The sequence below is a fragment of the Apodemus sylvaticus genome, chromosome 4 (genome assembly GCF_947179515.1).
Source record: "Apodemus sylvaticus chromosome 4, mApoSyl1.1, whole genome shotgun sequence".
Classification (NCBI taxonomy): domain Eukaryota; kingdom Metazoa; phylum Chordata; class Mammalia; order Rodentia; family Muridae; genus Apodemus; species Apodemus sylvaticus.
The window spans coordinates 153861026-153883850 of record NC_067475.1 but is presented as its reverse complement, the minus strand read 5'-3'; the positions used below and the strand labels follow the sequence as shown (position 1 = coordinate 153883850).

The 22825-nt window shown below is 41.6% G+C and overlaps 1 protein-coding gene across 1 annotated transcript in view; it reads right to left on the bottom strand.

Annotated features, from left to right (window-relative positions):
* Positions 1-22825, bottom strand: part of LOC127683492 (rho GTPase-activating protein 20-like) — a 785040-nt gene that overhangs the window by 361428 nt on the left and 400787 nt on the right. The window lies entirely within an intron of this gene.

Below are 22825 nucleotides of genomic sequence, written 5' to 3'. Positions count from 1 at the left end.
ATTGTTCAATCTCCTTTCTAATAGTAGAATTTCTTTTCAAATATCAATGACTCTTTTTCCAATCTTGAAGACTGGCATTATATTTAAAATTAGTAGCACAAAATGTAATAGAATTTCAAACACAATTGAACTGCATCTGTTGTTGCACACTCAAATATTTTGACCTATATTGAAAATTGGTAACACAAAATGTAATAGAATTCTAGTCACAATTTTACTGCAACCATTTTTGCACACTCAAATATTTTTGAGCTAACCAGGATACAGATTTCTTTAATGCATCTATTTCTGTCTGTAGCCTTGCATCAATGTCCACCTGAAGAATCCAGAATTCATGAGAATCTTTAGGCCATTGCCCTGCAAAATGTTCAGTTTGCAAAGCAGATTGAAAAGCAACACCAGCTACTAAGGCTGGAGTTGAACTCTATTGTTTTAACTTAGGACCTGGATTTTCTACAAGACTCACCTGGAACACAAATATTGAGACAAGCAGAAGGTGTGCAAGAAAAATTTCTGGAAGATATGTGTGGGTATCTATTGTTGACAATTAGGAGGCTTTGTGCTAATGTGTAGGTTGAAGGAGTAAGTGAATTTTAGATCAATATTACAAATCAGTCTATGACTTTGTACTGGTCACTAGGAAATAGATACATGTGTGATTTATTAAACACGTCTTCATAATTAAGATGAAAAGCTGCTTCCTGTCTTGGTCTCAGAAAAAGTTCAGTGGGAAATAAGCTCATAAAACTAGGATGAAGTACCTTGAATGTGGAACATTGGTTCTTTTCTGGTGGACAAAATACTTTCTTTTCTGGTGGAGAAAAGATATTTTAAATTTACAAATTACAGGATGGGTTGCAGATGCTTATCTGGCAATTTAATAAGATTGATAAACTTCTTAAAAAATATTTGCTCTCCTCTTGGCTTTTTGAGGAATGAAAATTTGAGGACCCATATCAATGGCTAGGAAAGCTTCATTAAGGGCTGGAGAGGTGGCTCAGCACATGAGTGCTTACGACTCTGACAGGGAAGCTGAGTTTTCAGTGCTCACAGGAAAGCTCACAACCCCTAGCATCTCTCATTACAAGTATCTGATGACTTCTACTCTGTGTTTTCTTACATAGAGCTTAAAATAAACTCACACAGGGTTACACATGTACACATAAAAATACATTTGAAGGGAAGGAGACTCAGGACAGGTCAGATTTCATGAATATGTTCTGTCTTTGAGTCAGGGATAGTAGAAGAGACAGCGGGACAGATAAATAAATAAAAGTTTATAGGTGTATGGAGAGGGGTATAGTCAGGAGGAGGAGAGGGGAGATGGAGGGAGAGACTCTGTAGAGGGGAGAAGGGAGGTGGGGCAACGATTGGGAAGAAACAAAACAAAACAAAAAAAAAAAAAAGAAGAAGAAATTCAGGCAGCCAGGTCTGCTTTTAAAGACACACCAAATAAGCCCTTTATCAAAACCTTGGAGAGCATCCCCACCTATGAAACACTTGATCACATGGGAACCAGGAGCTTCAGGTCCCCTCCAAAAAAATCTATTTGCCTGTCTGTCTACATCATCTCTCTCTCTCTCTCTCCCTCTCTCTCTCTCTCTCTCTCTCTCTCTCTGTATCCACGTATGTATGTATGTATGCATGTATGTATCTATGTATCTATCATATCTCTATAGATACATGATAGACGTGAGTGTGTGTGTGTGTGTGTGTGTGAGAGAGAGAGAGAGAGAGAGAGTATGTGAGTGTGTATGTGTGTGTGTGTGTGTGTGTGTGTGTGTGATAGGAGCATGCACATGCTAAGATACACATGTACAAGTTGTGTGTGGCTTATCACCTTCCACCTAGTTTTGATGCAGGGACTCTTATTTGACCTAGTGAATACCACGCTTGTTAGATTACAGGAGTCTGTAAATTGTCCTGTCTCTACCATTTACTAAAAGAGTTCTTAAATAACAGATATACATTAGTACATTAGGGTATATGGTGATCCTCATGTATATGTGGTAAATATTATCCACAGATTCATCTCCCTCATCTTAATTATATACTTAAATTAACATTCATATATTAGGCTCCATTATGGAATTTTCAAGCAAAACTTACTTTCCTTGATCCTCCTCCTCTTATCTCATCTCCCTGTTTCTCTTTCATCCTTCACACCCTCGACTTTCCACAGTCATGTAACATCAATTTTTCTGTCCCTCCTTCTTCAACACCTCTGCTCACTCATCAATTTGTATAACATCTACATATGCCTTTCTAGATCTCTCTCCCTTATTGATATACAGGTGCAAGTAAGGTCTGGAAAGTAATCTGCATGCTCATCAAGCAATGCCTTGATGGCCACGTCTAGAATTAGCACATACTACCAAATTCAGAGAAAAGTTTTTCCTCGGCTTTAATTCTCTCAATTATAAAATACTTTGTCTATCTATCTATCTATCTATCCATCTATCTCTCTATCTATTTATCTATCTATCTATCTGTCTGTCTAACTATCTATCATCTATCTTAATCTTTATCACCTATGTAATATCTGTGTGAATAATGGAAATATGTGTGTGAATATGTGGAGCATGTGCATGCAGGAGCCTATCAGAAAATCACAATTCCCTTGAACTGAAATTGCAGGCAGGGTGAGCCATCCTAAGGTTTCAGGGAAGTGAACCTGGGCCATCTGTCAGAGCAGCAAGCACTCTGAAATGTTGGGGCACCTTTCAAGACCTTGAGCTTATTTTTATAATCATATAACTTATGAAGAAGGAATCCACACATTAAGTCAGTGTGTTGTTGTTCCACGAAATGAATCCATATACATTTTGAAGGACAGCCTCATATATCCTGTTATGGACCAACCAACCTGATAGTTGGGTATGTCAAATGACAAAAAATATAGAAGCCATGCAAAACATCAAATTTCTTTTAAACAAGTTATTATCCTATTCACAAAGTTGCTTCTGTTCTATACTACCATCAGATAAAATCCACAACATTTCTTTTTCTGTTGATAAAGAAGCATTAACAGGGAAAAGAGAGAAGACTTTTGAAACACAGTACCTTTTACTGATGACACTGTAAGGAATTGAAAGCCCCCTTCCTGTGGCCACCCTACCTCAAAAGCTGGCCATTCCAAGTTGCAGTAAGTGGTCATCAGTCTTAACTTCCTTAAAATGAGTGAGAATAAGATTGAGTTGAGAAACAGTCTGTCCCTTGGTATCTCTCACAGTCCAATACAAGTAAATACCCAACAACCCAAGAAACAGAATAGAGAGACAAAAAAAACAGCTGCTCCAAGACTGAAAACAAAAATGATTCTGAACACTCAGAGTCACTGATTCACAAGTTGCTTTGGAATTGGAATCAGCACAAGGAAGAAAACAACTGATGGTGGAACTCTGTTTTCATCAAAAATTCCTCTAACTGATAGGTAGGTTCTTCATCCACCCTGGAGTCAGAAACACCTTCCTGACTCCCATGGCTATGACCCTCCAGCACACCTGCTCTTAGCCACTCCTTGCCATGTATACAGACAGGCTTTTTTTCAAATAATGAAAGCAAGAAGGACACAGACAATACACAAACTAGACACTTCTCCGGCTGGGGCCAGACCCTCATAGTCAGGGATCCTAGAAGTTTGGGGGTTTCTGGCCAATGTACCATATGTTGTTCCCAGATGGCAAAACCTCAAAGACACTATGAGAAACCACAATTCCAATGCAAGCACGTGAGAGTCATTATCCAAGCCCGAGATTGGTCCACAAACCTTCCTGGTGGAGCAGGAATGAGAGTGACCCCTGCCCCCCAGCTCTACATGGAGGGGGTTTATAAAGGGAAAAAAACACAAGCGGGGTTTCTAAGCCTTGGCATTACATGAGAGGGTAAAGGAATGTTGGTCTTTTTCCCAGAGCCCAAGGGTAGCAGCCATATCACTCCACGGACAGCAGACAGTAGTTTTCTCCAAGGACAGCAGTTTAATACAGAGTTTGGAGAATACGATGGAATCTCACTAGCTGTGTTTTTTTTTTTTTTTTTGTTTTGTTTTTTTTTTTGGATTGTTTGGGTTTTGTTTTGTTTCGTTTTTGCCTCTTCATTGGCCGTGCCCCTGTAAGAGCACGTTAACTTAGAATGAAGTCTTAAGAATAAAATGGAGTTTATTCTGCTACCTCAGTCCCTTCACTCCCACTGTCCAATCTCTAAAACTACACTTATCATGGAAAAGTCAGTGCACCCAGGCCCTAGTCCAAGCTTGCTGAGAAAGGACTGCAGGTTCTTGCTGAGCAAGGAAATTAGATTTAGGTTAGGAGCAGATCTGACAAGGAGCTGAGACTACTCCCAGCTCTGTCAGGTCCTAGCTGTGTGGCTCTAGAGGGAAAGAAATCACCCAAGCACAGCTGGCCCAAATCAAACTTGTTAGGTCTAGTTCCAGGCCACTGCTTTCCACTGCCTTACCATTGATAGACATTGGTAGTCAATTAGAGCACCACAGCCTGCTGGTCTCAGATACTCCAGTGGGGTCTTTTAATCATGTACACTACCATCCTGTAGCTACAGCTCCCCAAAAAACAATTTGACACCCTGCTTCCTGAATTACAAACAAGGATATGAGAAGATGGAAGAGTAAACAAAATAAGCCAAGGACAGAAATAAACAAAGAAGGTCATTTCCTGAGTGGGGGAATTTCAGTGACAACAACTACAAGGTGTTGTGACAGCAAGTAACTGGGACAGTGATATATACTTGGAAACTGGACTTGAAACCTGTTCTCAGGAATGGGGAGAGAGGGCATTGTCTGGAATTCTGAAGGTGTGAAGTTAGCTGTGCTTGGAGACTGAAAGCAAGCCAATGAGCCTGAAGCTGAGTGTCTAGGAATGCAGACAGGACCCAGTTGTAAGGATGAAGGCAGAGCAACAGAGCAGACCCAACCTTGGGCTCAGATTCTAAGCATTATTCTAAGTGCAGGGGAGAACTTCAGGAGGATGGAAAACAAAATGGCAAGACTCTCATTAAGGCTTTTAAAAGACTCCCTCTGAGCTGGTTGAGAAGTCATATACCAATAATTGTACCACTTGAAAGGCAGAGGCAAGCTGATCTCTGAATTCAAGGACAGCCTGGTCTAGAGAGTGAGTCTAGGATAGACAGAACTACACAGAGAAGTCTTGCCTTGAAAAAACAAGAAGACAAACAGCTAGCATGGCTTCTAACCCAGCACTGTGTGAGACACAGATGAGAAGACCACTGCAGCTTGCAGATGCCTGCTTAGCTCCAAGTTTAGGAAATGAGTAGACAGTCTAAGGGAATAAAGCAGAAAGTCATAAACCAGAGACCTCTTCTAGCCCAAGCACAGGTATATATAATCCTATATAATAGATACTACATACTCCAGGTACTGTATACTACACGCACATCTCCACACCCACACCCCCACACCCCCAGACACACATGTATATATGTGTGTGTGTGTGTGTGTGTGTGTGTGTGTGTATATGTATGTGTATATGTATATGTATACACATATATATATTTATCCTGGAGCTGAAGATGTGTTCCAGGCCCTTCTCCTGGGATACTAACTCTTCCACATATGCATCTGAGGAATGAACATAATAAGCACAGTGCTTCTCTGACAGCCCACAAGCCCAAACGCCATCCGTCAGTGGCAGGAAGGGAAAGGAGTTAGTAAAGGCCAAGGTCAGCGAACCTCTTCCCATTATGAAAACACTGCTCAGCTTGTCATAATATCAGTGGGGTTAAGTACTTGGTGGGGTTGAGTACTTAGGGCAAAAATTCCAGTTTAGCGTCTTCTACTTCAAAGAAATAAAAAATAAGTGAATGTTGTGAGAAGCAGCACTGCCAAGGAGATCCTGGCTACAGTGGTGCAGGATCCTAGGGCTAGAGAGATGCCACAGCAGTCAGGAGCACCCGGGGCTCTTCCTATGGACCTAATTCACATCCCAGCAGCAGTGTCCGGTGGCTCCCAGGTGCCTATAATTCCAGCTCCAGGAAACCCAATGCCCTTTTCTGACCTCCAAGGGCACCCAGGGATACATGGCACACAGACAGACAGACAGACAGACAGACAGACAGACAGAAATGTCTCTTGGATTTCACCATGATGTCTAATGTTGATTAGTGACTAGAAATATTCTTTATTGATTTGGTTTGCATGGTTTTGAATGGTGTGTAACTGAATTTATGAGGCACATTGTGGTGCTTTGTTTTATGTATATACTATGTGGAGTTTCAATCAAATTTATGAACATAACAATTGTATCAACAGTTTATTTCGTCTGTGTTTAAGAACATTAAAATCCTTTATTAGCAGATACATACTGTTCATTGTTTGGTTCATTGTGGGGCCAGGCAGTCCAGTGGGTCACAGAGTAAGCTTTCCTGGCTCACAGAGCTCTTTTGTTCAAATCTTCCATTTCCTAAAACCCCTAAAGGTAATTTTTGCTTCTGTGATCTGAAAAGCAGTTTGGTGTCCCACATAGCCTATCTGTCCACACTTAGAAAATGATCCTGCTTTGTGTTGTCTTGAAAATAGATATAGTAAAATAGAAAATTTTTGATTAATTGTAGTGCTGGAATAAAACCCTGGGCCACATGTATACGTGATAACTATTCTAACTATCTGAGCTGCAATACTAGTTCTGAGTCCATTGACATATGGTCTCACTAAGTTCCTTGGGCAGGCCTTGAACCCTGAATCTCTCTGACTCAGCCTCTCAACTGAGCCCAGAGGACCTGTGGAGGAATCCGGACCATCAAAGGAAGTCCTTAGTCTGGTCCAGCATCTGGAAATGCAGTGGGGGCTGTTCCATTTCTCCAACACATCGGTTTAGATAAGGACACAGCCCATGATTTTAAAACTTTATTATAGAAAGATAGGGGAAAAGAAAAAAGATAGAAAATTAAAGAGAGAAAGAAGAGATAGAGGGGTGAGAGCTGGCCATGACCACTGGAAAGAGGGGAAAAGAATGTGGAGAGAGGGGGGACAGCAGAGAAAGAGACAAGGGGGAGCTCAGGCAAGAGAAAGGGGAGAGCTAGGAGAGGCCAAGCATCCCCTTTTATAGTGGGCTGGGCTACCTGGCTGTTGCCAGGTAACTGTGAGGCAGGCAAACCTGGCTGTAACCAGGTGACTGTGGAGGTGGAGTTCAGCCAGAACACTAGGGTGCTGGGTGCAGCCCTATGTGACTGATGGCCACAGGATTATGTCCAAAATACAACCAAAAACAAAACTGTCATAGAGTGAAACATGGTCTTACAGAAAGCAGACCAAACAGAGCCCATTTCAAAGGGAAGAAGGCTGTTTTCTCCAAAGAGCCCCTAGTACAAAGAGCCAACACATACTCAATGGAGTTAAGAAATAACAAAGAAGGGATCTGTGGTGAATAGTTTTATGTCAACATGATACAAGCTATGAAATCATTGGAGTGGAAGAATCCTCAATTAAAGAAAATTCCTCCATAAGATCAGGCTGCAGGCAAGCCTGTAGGACATTTTCCTCATTATTGATTGATGTAGAAGGGCACATCCCATGTGGGTAGCACCATCCCTGGGCTGGTGGTCCTGGGTTCTATAAGAAAGCAGGATGAGCATGCCATGAGGAGGAAGCCAGTAAGCAGAACCTCTCTGGGGCCTGAGCATCAGTCCTGCCTACAGGAGCCTGCCCTGTTTGAGTTCCTTCTCTGATTTCTTCAATGTTGGACTACACTGTGAAAGTATAAGCCAAATAAACTCTTTCCTCCTCAAATTGCTTTGTTCAGTTGCTTTGCCTCTGAGCTCTGCTCTCAGCTGCACTGCAGACAATGAGCCCTTGAGTGAGGGTGGGGCGATGGTTTAGTGCTAAGAATGGGTTGGGGGTGGGGTCAAGTGCATGTGTGGTATTGGTCCTGCTGACCTCCTAAGGCAAGATGACAGGACAAGAGTGCTTCCTAGGGTGAGAGTGCTAATGTGTTCCTGATCTTTCAGGATACACATATGTGCACACAAGCACACAAACATACTCGAGAACCTGTGTGTGTGCCTAATTCTACTCATTTTTTCCTTTCAATTTGTTTGATGGGCCTGGCAGCCAGCTGCCACCTGGTTTGGTGGACTCATCTTGTAATTTCTCTAAGTGTTTCTTGTGGTCTCAAAGGGAGTTTGGGAGATCTCTATATGGGGAGGGGTCATTGGTTACACACACACACACACACACACACACACACACATACACACATTCAACTCAGTTGTAACCAAGCTAGTGACCCTCATAGGACAGGGATATTAGCCAACAGCTAGCACATACTCAGGTTCTGACCTAGGAGTTTGTCCACTGTAGACAGAGGTAGACTCCACTTCTGGAAAGTGTCACGTAACTTGATTGTGTCTTGTTACCTCATTTATAATATGTGTGTAGTTTCCATCTCAAAGTTGGATGAACTCAGCAGACAAGGACTGAGTGAAGCACAGATCCTGGGATCCAGGCAGACAAGACTGGCAAACTAAATCTTGCATCCAGGTAGATATTCTGAGTAGATGCAGAGGACACTAGCCCATCTGTGTCACACAGAAGGCTGTCCTGTCCACGCAAGGACACTACAGAGCACTATAATCTATAGATGGCTAGAGCTCAGCTCCAGTTTGTGCCTGAGGGACAGGAAGGTACATCTGGAGCTGAACTGGACTCTGTGTGAACCTGAGGCAGAGGAGTAGTCTATTTGATCCTAGGACACCAAGAGAAGAGAATCCCAAGGGAAGTCCCAGCAGCTGTGCCTGCAGCTGTCAGCAAGCCAACAGCCACATCCAGGGTCAGGCATGGGAGAGCTGCTAATCCCCAGCTGACCTCAGAGGCTGTGGAGAGCAGCTGCAGTGAAGGACCAAGCTCTCATCTATCTCAGTCCTGTAGGAGACAAGACCTCCCTTCCTCTCTGTGTGGTGCACTGTCCTCAACCCTCTGCCCTTCCCTCCTCATCCACAGCTAGATAATCTCAGTCCTGTGCAGACACCCCATCACACAACTGCAGTGCCCTGCCCTGGGACAGATGGTCTGTCCTGGACCTGCACACTGCAGAAGATAGACTTCTCCAGAAGAACCTTAGAAGGCCTCTCGCAGAGAAGATTCAAGATAAATCAAGAGATAGGTGGAGGCAAGAGCTAAAGAGAGATTTGCTGGAAGTGTATGTGGAGGGAGGGTCTGGATAATTCAAACACGCTCTGCAGCCTTGTGGCCACCAAGAGTCCCTAAAAGGTCTACTCAAGAGGAAGCTGACATCTCCAGAGAACAGGAAGCAGGGATGTTCTAGACATGGGATCAAAGGCAAAGATAAATGGAGCGGGGGAGACCTGCAGCATAAATGGACTGTGGGACTGACAGGGCTTAAGTAAAACCCATGGTGTTTCTTATCTGAAGTCACAGCACCAAATAAGGGGGCTTAAAAAGAGAGGATGGGGAGGTTAAGGGACTGTGGCATGGCGGTGTGGGGGAAGGGGGTGCCCAGGCAGACCCCTGTCCAGGCACCCCTTTCCCCTGAGGGACCACACACACACAGGCATGGTATAGACTAGAGTTTATTCAGGGTAGAGGTTGGGAGCTAGTGGCAAAGAAAGGCAGAGAGAGAGAGAGAGAGAGAGAGAGAGAGAGAGAGAGAGAAGTAGAGTGGAGTGGAGGCCAGCCATGACCATGTGGAGGGGGGAGGAAAGCCCAAGGGGGAGAGTGGAGAGAGCAAAGAGGGAGAGGAGGGGCAAGTAGCCCCTCTTATAGTGGGCCAGATCTCTGGGGCGGGACATACCTGGCTATTGCCAGGAAGGTGTGGGGTGGAGCTTAGACAGAATACCAACAGGGACCATTCAGCCCACTCCATAAGCCAAATGAAAGGATTCCTGCACACACCAAGAAAGGAATACAGGGGGCTTGGCTCTGAAGAAACACCATGTGTATCAACTAAGATAAGCAAATGAACACCTTTCCATACTGGTCTGCATTCCTGCCCCACCACACTCAGAACCCCCACACCAGTGAAAGTGCAACCTGAGAATTGTATCTCTACCCACTTTCAAGTTGTTCAGGACTTTACAAAGGCGAAATTAAGTTTTCTTACAACTTCATGTGTGATCTGTAATTATCTCGAAACAAAAAGTGGCATAAGTGGGAAGGATTTTGGAATGAGGGTTCAGTGGGCCTCCTCTGTCCTTCCTTCTATGATGGAACACCAATAGCAAACAGACCCAAACTCAGGGTTCTCCTGCAAGTACACCCAGTTGTTCTGCTGACAAAAATGGCTGTTGTGCCTTCAGAGTGACAATACAGATTATTGAAGGAAAAGGTGGGAGACAGGAGACCAGTGGGGACACCTTTATAGTAAATCAGGAACAGCATTTGACAGTAACTGAGTCAGTATAAAAGCAGCTGGGTGAGACAGAGACAGTACTGGCAGATGGGCTGGGCCATACACACGTTAGGAAGGTAAAAAGTGAGGTTTGTGCCCATTTGGCCTGTCCCAATGAGGCAACACTGGACCTTTATAAATTTAAAATTCACAATAGTGAAGTTTTCAGGAAGTTAATCATAATTGTTAGTGCAAGGGGAGGGGGCATATAAGAGAGTGAGAGATTGAACAGATGGAACATTTTCACGAGGACTCCAGAATCCTCGTGAAAGGGGGGGAAGAAAGGATTAATAGATAATCTTTTGCATGGAATTAATTCCATAAAGAAAAGCAGAGCCAAGATACATCTCTGCAGTTAAGAGCACTAGCTGCTCTTCCAGAGCATGCGTGTTTGATTATCAGCAGCATATGGTTGTTCACAACTGTTAGTGACTCCAGTTCCAGAAGTTCCAATGCCACCTTTCTAACCTTCATAAGCACCAGACACAGGTGCAATATGCAGAAATCCATGCAGACAAAAATCCATACATATATAAATATAAATATAATATTTTAAAAATCCCACAAATCAACAGATATGATGGAAATGGTTACTAGACCTGTGAGTGATATGTCTGTTCACTTGGCAGGCTGTGTTCAAGGAATGGGCTCAGGAAATGTCTCAGTTTGTGAAGTGCCTGCTCCACAACTCTTACATCTCCAGTACATAAAGGGCACAACATGCATGTGTTACACCCAGTGACCAGCAGGTGGAGACAGGAACATTCTTTAGACCTACTGACTAGCCAGCATGGTGGAACCAATGAGCTTCAGGTTCAGTGAGAGACTGTTCCTGAAAACATAAAACATAAAGTCCAGTACTGAGGAAGACACTTGATGTCAACCTCAGGCTGCCATGTGCAAAGGCATACATGTGTACATGTACCTGTGCACATACATGCATGAACACACACACACATACACACACACAAACACACACACACTGTCTGAGCTATTTCTCTATTATTGTGATAAAACACCTAATCCAGGCCACATAGCAAAAGAAGAGTTTATTTTGGGCTTACAATTTTAAAAATATATGAATGCATTATAAGAATATAAGAGGATAATTGCATATAAGAAGACATTATAATTGGGATAGTGAACGGGGAGCAGGAATGGTGCTGGAACATCAGCTGAGAGCACAGATATTGATCCACAAATAGGAAGCATAGAATTGTAGTGGATCCATCTTTTGAGATTGTAAAGACTTCCTCCAGTGTTATACTGCCTTCAGTAAGATCATACTTTCTAATCTTCCCCAGTCACAAACTAAAGATCAAGCATTTAAATGCACAAGACTAGGAGGGGGCATCTCATTTGAGCCATCATACAAACAAGCACATACAAAGTAAAGAAAGGGAACAAGAAGGACTCTTATGCTAAGATAATGGGCTGAGCAGATCTCACAGTCTGATGGACCATCTTCCCTGGCCGACGGAAGACTCACCATGGACTGGGCAAACTCTGCTCTGGCACCCAGCATAGAATTTGCATCAGGTTTCTCAGCCCACGGTTTCAAGTTCAGTAGGCAGCATGAATGCATCCAAGCAGCAGACAGAATAGGCAGCCATAGAAGGAGATTAGGGTTAATAGCATTTCTCTCAAGAAAGCTGGACTCCAGGTTTGCCCTTTCATAGATGATGCTATAAGACTAATGCACATCATAAAACAAACCTGTTGAGCCTTTGGTACAGCACAAATGTCTGGAGAGATGCTTGTTAGAATGCTAGCTTTGGGTTGGCGTGATAAGCTTTACACCACGTCTTCATACTTTCCCTAACACTTTCTTAAAATAGTGCCTCCTTTGCAAAGTGACACAACTTCTGTGGAGAAAGATGTAAACTGCCTTGAAATGCTTCATATTGAAAGGAGTAGGTGAGACCCCAGTAGATCATCAAAAGCCAAATGATACTGTATAACGCGTAGTAATGGGTTATCATTAATATAGTCTATTGTTTATCACACAGTAGGTAAATGGGCATTCGGTTGCTCTATAATTACCCAGAAATGGGTGATCTGTTTTCTTCTCTGAGAGCTAGGTACCAAGGGTATTTAAGTAGCATGTGTCACAACACAGGAAGAGAGCAAAGTGAGGAGAGAGGGATTTTCTCCCAAAGTGGGGCCTCATTAGACTCTTTCAGAATCCTCAGACAGGGTGCAATGCTGTGTGTCCCCAGGATGACAGCAAGCAGAGAATTAGCATTGATCTCTGCAAGGCTTCTGCATTTTCCTTTGATGAGTATAAAGGTGTCCTTCCTTAACTATTTTGATAACTTTGGGTTGAAAGTCAATATCACTTGATATTAGAATGGCTACTCCAGCTTGTTTCATGGGACTATTTGCTTGGAAAATTTGGTTCCAGACTTTTACTCTGAAGTAGTGTCTCTCTTTGTCACTGAGGAGCATTTTCTGTATGCAGCAAAATGCTGGGTCCTCTTTACATATCCAGTCTGTAAGTCTATCTCTTTTTGTTGGGGAATTGAGTCCATTGATGTTAAGAGGTATTAAGGAAAAGTGATTGTTGCTTCCTGTTATTTTTGCTGTTAGAGGTGGAATTATGCTTTTGTGGTTATCTTCCTTTGGGTTTCTTGAAAGATGATTACTTTCTTGCTTTTTCTAGGTGTAATCTTCCTCCTTGTGTTGGAGTTTTCTATTATCCTTTGCAGGGCTGTATATTTGGAAAGATATTGTGTAAATTTCATTTTGTTGTGGATTATCTTGGTTTCTCTATTGTAATTGAGAGTTTTGCTGGGTATAGTAGACTTGACTGGCATTTGTCTTCCCTTAGGGTCTGTATGACATCTGCCCAGTTGTCTCTATGATCCTGTGATTCCAAGATCCTTTGAACCTGAGACCCTTAGTGTTAGAGCTCCTGGGAGTCAAGCTGCATCTAGGATCCTGAAATCCTGGTGTGGCCAAACTCTTGAGATCCTGTAATCCTGTGCCTGTTAGAGAACCTATGATCCTGGGCATGTTACATCACCAAGGAGTCTGGATGATGTGGGACTGGGTGTGGAGATAACACCAAATGTCTGTTCAGGGCACTGACTCAGACCAGAAGGAACCTGTGCTACTGCCTGAGCATGGGGTGGGTGTTTGTGAGGGGTTTTGGGGGTGGGGGCTTGTTGTGTTTCCTGAGTCCCTGGATTTAGCTGGTCCCTGTAACCCATGGTTTTAGTGCGTTGGGGTGTTGGGACAGATGTTGTGGCCTCCTCACCTATGAACCTGGGAATATTAAAGTACCCAGGAGTCTATTCCTCTGGATGTTTTGGGACTGGGTGTGGAGCTAGTGCACAAGTTTTGTTCCTATTCTCTCTCTCTCTCTCTCTCTCTCTCTCTCTCTCTCTCTCTCTCTCTCTCTCTCTGTTACTACATATAGTCATTATTTACATTTCAATGGTTTTCCTCTTTCCTTGTCACTCTCCTCTAAAATCCCACAACTCATCTCTCCAACCCCTGTTCCCCAGTCAACCCTCTCCCACTTCCCTGTCCTGGTATTTCCCTACACTGCTGCATCTAGCCTTCCCAGGACCAAGGGCCTCTTCTCCCTTTGATGTCCAACAAGGCCATCCTCTGCTGCCTATGCATCTGGAGCCATGGGAAACTCCATGTGTACTCTTTGGTTGATGGTTTTGTTTCTGGGAGCTCTGGGAGTACTGGTTGGTTCATATTGTTGTTCCTCCTATGGTGCTGCAAACCCCTTCAGCTCCTTGGGTGCTATCTGTAGTTCCTCCAATGGGGACGGTTGTGATTGAAGATGTGATCAGTTCCAGCTTCCTGCTTCAGCCTCCACACCTGTCACTTGCTGCCATGCCTCCCTGCCATGATGGCCTCTATTCCTCTGTAACTATAAGTCAAGGAAACACTCTTCTGTAAGCTGTTTTGCTCATAGTATTTTATCTGTGATTGAAAAGTATAGAAATATATGTATATAAATTCTGACATTAAAATATAGAAAGCAAAGAAGTATCCCTGAGAGTTTCTCTGACAAGACCAACTGAGCCACAGACATGCGGTTCAATGTGACTCACTGGCATGCTCCACAAGGAGTCTGATTCCTGAGGAAATATTACTGAACTAAATGACCTGACCATTGATCCCTGATGCCCCAAAACAAGTTCCCATTCTATGGAAACAGTCTTACACTTTCTTACTATGTATTTTGGTCCTAGACCTTTTCTGAGCCTGTTCTTTCTTCAACAAATAGTCACTTTCCCAGTGAATTTTTTTTTTGATAAAATATAAGATTTATTCAGAAAAACACTCAGATACAATTCAAGGCTTACAAATACATTTAGAATACAATCGAAAAACAAGTATAGATAGTTTTTAAATATACTGAAGATTATCATCTAACCTGTGTGTGAAAAAATTGAGGATATATAGGATAATTGGTAATATTGAAGATTTTTGGAAAAAAAAACTCAGAGAAAATAATAGGTATATAAATACATTTAGGAGATAATTAAAAATGAAGTGGAAACATTTTCTGATAAAACTGAAGATTTTCATATAACATGTTTCATAAAATTGATGATTACATAAGATAATAGATAATATAATTTTTTGGAAGAAAGTCAGATACAGTGATAGGCATACAAAAGCATGTAGAAGATAATTGAAAAAGAAAGTGGCAACATTTTTAGATAATACTGAAGATTTACATCTAACTTGTGTGTGAAAAAATTGTGGATTATATTGGACAGTTCATAATATTGAAGATTATTTTGGAAAAAATTGAGATAAAATTATAGGCATATAAATAGATTTACAATATAATTTATAAATGAAGTGGAAACATTTTCTGTTAAAACTGAAGATTTTCATATAATTTATGTATCAAAAAATTGAGGATTATGTAGAATTATTGATAATATAAAGATTTTGGAAAAACATTCAGATAAAATGCTAGGAATACAAATTCATTTAGAATATAAATGAAAACAGAGTGGAGATATTTTCTGAAAAAAAGCTGAAGATTTTCATGAAACATATGTATGATAAAATTGAGGATTATACAGGATAACTGTTAATATTGAAGATTTTTTGGAAAAAAATCAGAAAATATAATAGGCATATAAATACATTTAGGATATAAGTGAAAAATGAAGTGGAACATTTTCTGATAAAACTGAGACTTTTCATATACATATGTATCATAACATTAAGGATTACATAGCATAATTGATAATATTGAATATTTTTAATAAAAAACTCAGATAAAATGATAGGCATACAAATGCATTTAGAATATAGAGGAAAAAGGAAGTGGAGACATTGTGTGATTAAACTGAAGATTTTCATAAAACATGTATGATGAAATTGAGGATTACATAGTGTTATTGATAAAATCGAGGGTTTATTTATAAAAACACTCAGATATAAAATAGGATAATTTATAATTTATAAAATAATTTATAAATTAATTTTTTTGAAAATGCTCTGATACAAATCTAGGCATACAAATGCATTTAGAATATAAATGAAAAATGAAGTGGTGGTATTATCTGGAAAAACAAGATTTTCATTCAACATATGTATGATAAAATTGATGATTACATAGTGTTTTTGATAAAATTGAAAAATTCTGAGCCTGTTCTTTCTTCAACAAATAGTAACTTTCCCAGTGATTTTTTTTAAATATAATTTTTGGAGATTGGTTTTCTGACACAATTACATAATTTCTCCTGTACTTTTTCCTCCCTCTAACCTTCTCTCTTTCTCTCTGTCTCTCTGTCTCTCTGTCTCTCTCTCTCTCTCTCTCTCTCTCTCTCTCTCTCTCTCTCTCTCTGTGTGTGTGTGTGTGTGTATGTGGTTATGTGTGTGTTTAAGTGTGTGTGTATGTGTGTGCTCAAATGTAAATACAGTCTGCTTGGTTTATATGTCACTTTTATGTGTGTGTTTTAGGGCTGATCATTTGCTCTTGGGTAACCAGTTGATGTGGTCTTTCCTTGTGAAGAAGATTCCATTCCATTCCTTGCTGCCTGAGGTTCTTTGTGTAGGGTTGAAGGCTCCTAAGCTGTACCTGTTTCATGTTAGCAGTCTATTGATGCCATCCTTGTTCATGTCTTGTTTAGTCAGCCACAGTGATGATACCTCATGGCTGTAGCTTCTGGATTTCAAGGAGTAACTGTGCCACAGAAAATTCCCTGCTCCTCTTACTCTTACAGTCCTTGGCCCCTCTTCCATAAAGTCTTCAAATCTTAAGTGCAGGCGTTATATTGTAGATGTAGCAACTGGAACTGGGCTCCACAGCTTTACATTTTGATTAGTTATGATTTTCTGTGTTGATCTTTGTCTGCTGCAAAGGTAAGTTTCTTTGACAATGGGACAATATCACAGAGTATCCTGCATCTGTATTGGGGATGGAGCAGAGGCAAGAAGGGAAGGAAGCCTGTGAGGATAGGTTAAAGCAGCTTGTTTATTCACAGTAAAACAGTATATGGCAAGAAGGGCTAGCATTCTAATGTCTACAAACACTGGGGTGTGCGCTCCTGTGCGCATGCGCACACACATTTCACTAACTTCCGGTCTGGCCGTTATTGTAGCCTTGGTAGCAGGTGCAAGCATGCTTCCTCGGGCATGTACACACACACACACACACACACACACGTTTCACTAACCTCCAGTCTGGCCCGTTTTTGTAGCCTTGGTCGATGGTGGATGCACCAGGTAAAGTCCTCGACTTTTTCTTTTTTCTTTGGATCCCAGCTGGGGCTCTTCATGATGTTGCCCATTTCATTCGGCAGGGCAGCGAGCAGCTTGAGTAGGCTCTGGTCTCCTCTCTCAGCATTACAGCATCTCCATAGGGCTCCAGAAAACAAGCAAGTTGCCATGGCGGCCACACCAGATTGTTATATGTGAGTACAATGTATCAATTTTCAGACACAGTAAATATGGCTGAGAGGTGGCTCCCTGCAACCCTGTTCCTCACACAGAGATACCTGCACACCCACGTTCACTACAATATTATTAACCACAATAGCTGAGATCTCAAACCAGTTTATGTGTTCACAAAGAAAGACCAGGGACCTACATAAAGATACAGGTTTCTGTTTTGTTTTGTGTTGTGTTGTTGTTGTTTTTTTTTTTTTTTTCTGTTTCAATCATCCTTGTTTTACAGAGAACTTAGGTCTAGAGAAAGGTCAGATACACCCAACATTCTGCACACACCTAATGGTACAACCAGTACCTTTCAAATGGAGAATATAACAGTTTTCAGAATCAATGGCTGGGGAAAGCACGTACCTAGAACCCCACTCACTGTGTGTATTTGTATGGGGAAATATGTTTGGGCAAACTGAAGTGCTCTGGATTTGAGGCACTGCCTGATGCCCATAGTGCAGGCATCCAAGTCACTTCATAAAAATGGTCGTACACCAGGCTGAAAGCCACTGGTCCTCACTTCACTACCCATTTCTACCACTTGCTTAGGACTTTTCATGTGGCCTGCTTGTCTACAGAACACCATGGATATCTGGCTTGTTATCAAGTCCAATGTTGGATATGTGGGTTTCAGATGTGCACGAGATTGCCTTCAGCTGTGAATTTGACAGTTGTAGAGGTGCCACATGGCAATTTTAAGCAACCAAACATCTGGAAAATGGTTCCCAGAATAGGAGAGACTCTTTATGTTGTTGTTGTATTGTTTTTTCTTTTCTGTTCTTTCTTTCTTTCTTTCTTTCTTTCTTTCTTTCTTTTTTTTTTTGTTTTTTTTTTGTTTGTTTTTTGTGTTTTTTTTTTTTTTTTTCGAGACATGGTTTCTCTGTAAAGCCCTGGCTGTCCTGGAACCCACTCTGTAGACTAGGCTGGCCTTGAACTCAGAAATCTGCCTCTCAAGTGCTGGGATTAAATGTATGTGGCACCTCTGCCTGGCAAGGAGAAACTCACCATTTAGGTGATAGTCACAATGTTCATGGTGAATCCAAGTGAATTCTAGGAACAGAATTCTGACCAATATAGTCAAGAAAAAGCTACTGAGTGCTTGTTTTGTGTGGTTCTAGAGAACTAGTGGAAGCAAGACAAACTAATGTATGCAGAGGAGGATGGGCATGACTGTGGTCTCCACAGCAGTAGGAAGGTCTTCAATGAAGACCAGTGCATAAAGCACCCAGTACAAAGGCCACAATTGCCAAATTGTTACCACTGTTTTTTTTTTATTGAACATTGTTCTCCCTATGTCCCTAACCTCAGCTGTGCAGTCACCTCTACCTACACTGGATTCTTTGTATCCTAGAACATGTTAATATGCTTCAGTCTCAGGACCTTTGTGCATAGTAGTCTCTGGTGTCAGGTTATACAAGAGCTCTGTGTTCTTTTCCTTCACCCTCCTTACTCCCCAATCTGTGCTTCCTACTCCCCACTGAATAGCTAAACTTTCAGGAACTAGTTAGATATGCAATCTCATTTTTCTTTGCTAGACCTTTCCCAGACTTCTGCATTTTGTGCTTGTGCTTAGCTCAAGCATCAGAACCAGCCTTCAAGTAAGAAAACAGAAGGCCCATGTGCGAGCCTGGAATGCCCCAGCAGTGTGGATGCTTGGCTCCTATTCCACACCTTGCAGGAGCTAGTGTCTTTTCAGACATATCCCAGGAAGCAGGCCTGCTCTGTTGACAGTCTTCAGAGGTAAGGTGCCTGGGAAAAGTCACAGTCATAAGCAAGATAAAGCATGTGACCTCTTAAGGGCACTTGGACCTGTGAAGCAGAGGACTGCCAATGGTCCAGCCCATGTCCTTATAACAGAGGATAAAACCATCCTAAGAGACATTTTCTTGGAGCAGTTGGAGATAGCCAAGGCGAAACATGCTAGAGGTAGAGAAGGAAGAGAAAATGCTAGTAGAAGACTTGCTGCTAAACATGGAGCCAGTTCTATATTTATTAACCCATAAGCCCAGGTTTTTACCTTTCTTCCTCTGTGTGCAGGCACTGCTAATAATAGGGATACTTAGAATCTGGCTTTTTGGCTGGGCACTTAAGGCTTTGTAGAGCCTGTTTTTATCTATCTCATTTTACTGCATCCTCCTTAAAGTATACAGTAGTAGTCCCCAAAGGTTGTGTGTTCCAATAACCTGGGGTTTGATTGTCTTATAACTTGTGAGTCCAAGACCATTCCTGAGAACAACTAAGTCATCATATTGGGGGTTCAATGTTGCTCACTAGAGGTAAAAGATTCATATAAGCTCCAGTCACACTTGATATGTTTTCAAGCTTCTGTGTTCTTGTGGCATTGCTGATGGACAGTAATTTGGCTGTGTGCAAGCAGTAGCTCTGCATCTGGTACAGGTCAGTCAAGCTTGTCTTGAAGCTTCTCCATGCATTCAGCAGCCCTAGGCTCTCTCATTGTTCTGGGAGTAACATCTCTCCCAATGTAAGCTTTCAAGTTGATGACATCAGCCATTTTGATCCCATGCCATTTTGCAAATGACTGTCCCCTATTTCTTTTCACTTCTGAAGTGTGTGTGTCAAAACAAATCCCATGGTTTTTGTGTTAGTGATGGGGTTGAAGACTAGTCATATAATCAAACTCAAATTGTTTACCATTGAGAGAGGTATTTAAGAGTAGAAGACATGGTTTTCAGGTGGTTACAGCCTAAAATCTAAACATAATTCAGGGATAGAACTATAATTTCTTTTTTTTATTCGATATATTTTTTATTTACATTTCAAATGATTTCCCCTTTTCTAGCCCCCCACTCCCCGAAAGTCCAGTAAGCCCCCTTCTCTCCCCCTGTCCTCCCACCCACCCCTTCCCACTTCCCCGTTCTGGTTTTGCCAAATACTGCTTCACTGAGTCTTTCCAGAACCAGGGGCCACTCCTCCTTTCTTCTTGTACCTCATTTGATGTGTGGATTATGTTTTGGGTATTCCAGTTTTCTAGGTTAATATCCACTTATTAGTGAGTGCATACCATGATTCACCTTTTGAGTCTGGGTTACCTCACTTAGTATGATGTTCTCTAGCTCCATCCATTTGCCTACGAATTTCATGAATTCATTGTTTCTAATGGCTGAATAGTATTCCATTGTGTAGATATACCACATTTTTTGCATCCACTCTTCTGTTGAGGGATACCTGGGTTCTTTCCAGCATCTGGCAATTATAAATAGGGCTGCTATGAACATAGTAGAGCATGTATCCTTATTACATGGTGGAGAATCCTCTGGGTATATGCCCAGGAATGGTATAGCAGGATCTTCTGGAAGTGAGGTGCCCAGTTTTCGGAGGAACCGCCAGACTGATGATGATAGAATTCTTTATCTACTTGACAACTTCTGTTAGTTTTGCTGTGGCTCTGTTCAGTTTGTTTCCCTGATCAGTCCATTGAGGAGAATGGGGAGCTTCAGTCACCCACAATTATTGTGTGGGGTATGATGTGGGCTTTAAACTTTAGTAAAGTTTCCTTTACAAATGAGGGTGCCCTTGTATTTGGAGCATAGATGTTCAGAATGGAGAGTTCTTCCTGGTACATTTTCCCTTTGATGAGTATAAAGTGTCCTTCTGTGTCTTTTTTGATGACTTTTGGTTGAAAGTCTATTTTATTGGGTATTAGAACGGCTACCCCAGCTTGTTTCCTGTGACCATTTGCTTGGAAAACTGTTTTCCAGCCTTTTACTCTGAGGTCCTGTTTGTCTTTGACACTGAGATGCATTTCCTGTATGCAGCAAAATGTTGGGTCTTGTTTAGGAATCCAGTCTGTTAGTCTATGTCTTTTATTGGGGAATTGAGTCCACTGATGTTAAGAGATGTTAAAGAATAGTGATTGTTGCTTCCTGCTATTTTTGATGTAATTTTTATGTTTGTGTGGTTATCTTCTTTTGGGTTTGTTAAAAGAAGTTTAATTTCTTTCTTTTTCTCGTATGTAGTATCCCTCCTTTTATTGGTGTTTTCCATTCATTATCCTTTGAAGGGCTGAATTTGTGGAAATATACTGTGTAAATTTGTTTTTGTCATGAAATACCTTGGCTTCTCCATCTATGGTAAATGAGAGATTTACTGGATTAAGCAGTTTGGGTTTGCATTTGTGTTCCCTTAGGGAATGTAAGACATCTGCCCAGGCTCTTTTGGCTTTCATAGTCTCTGGTGAGAAGTCCAGTGTAATTCTATTAAGCCTACTTCTATATTTTACTTGACTTTTTCCTTTACTTCTTTTAATATTCTTGCTTTATTAGTACATTTGGTGTTTTAATTACTATGTGACGGGAGTAATTTCTTTTCTGGTCAAATCTATTTGGAATTCTGTAGGCTTCTTGTATGTTCAGGGGCATCTTTTTCTTTAGGTTAGGGAAGTTTTCTTCTATAATTGTGTTGACCCTTTAAGTTGGAAATCTTCACTCTATTCTATACCTTAGGTTTGGTCTTCTCATTTTGTCCTGGATTTCCTGGAAGTTTGGGGTCAGGAGCTTTTTGCATTATTTATTTCCTTTGACTGTTGTATCAATGCTTTCTATGGTATCTTCTACATCTGAGATTCTCCCTTCTATCTCTTGTATTTTGTTGTTGATGCTTGGATTCATGACTCCTGACTTCTTTCCTTAGTTGTCTATGTCCTGTGTTTTTTCCCTTTGTGATTTCATTATTGTTTCTATGTCCATCTTTAGATTGTGGCTGGTTTTGTTCAATTCCTTCACCCGTTTTTATTGTCTTTTCCCTTCTTTCTTCAAGGGATTCTTCCTGTTTACATGTGTTCTCCTGTATTTCTCTAAGGGCATTATTTATGTTCTTCTTGAAGCCCTCCATGAAGCCCTCCATCAGCATCATGACCTGAGATTTTAAATCCAAATCTTGCTTTCCTGGTGTATTGGGGTATCCAGGACTTGCTGTTGTGGGAGAATTGGGTTTGGATGGTGCCATATTGCCTTGATTTCTGTTAACAATGTTCCTACATTAGCCTTTTGCCATCTAGTTATCTCTGGTGTTAGTTGGTCCAGCTGTCTCTGCCTGGTGCTTGCCCCTCCTGTGTGCCTGCAAGCCTATCTCAGCAACCCTGGGTAACCTGCTTTTCCCTTGCACAGATTGCTGTAGAGCTGCTGAGTTCCTGGGGGCAGGTATTGTTTTGGCTGGGTGTGTCCCAAGTGATCCTCTACTCTGGTGATCCCTGCTTACTACACAGTCACAGGTGCAAAGATGGCAGTGTCACCCCTCTGATGTAAGGACTTCCTCTAACCCCCTAGTTGCAGTGTACCCCAGCAGGGTAGGTTCCCAGCTGTCTGGCTGTGGCACTTGTGGACTTCCTAGGTGCAGGTGGAGTCCTGGCCAGGTGTGTCCCAAGTGATCCTCTACTCTGGTGATCCCTGCTTACCACTTTGCCCCACAGTCATCAAAAGACACTTTCAATAGGACAAAATGAAAGTCTACTGATTTGGAAAAGATCTTCCCTAACCCTACATCTGATAGTGGGTTAATATCCT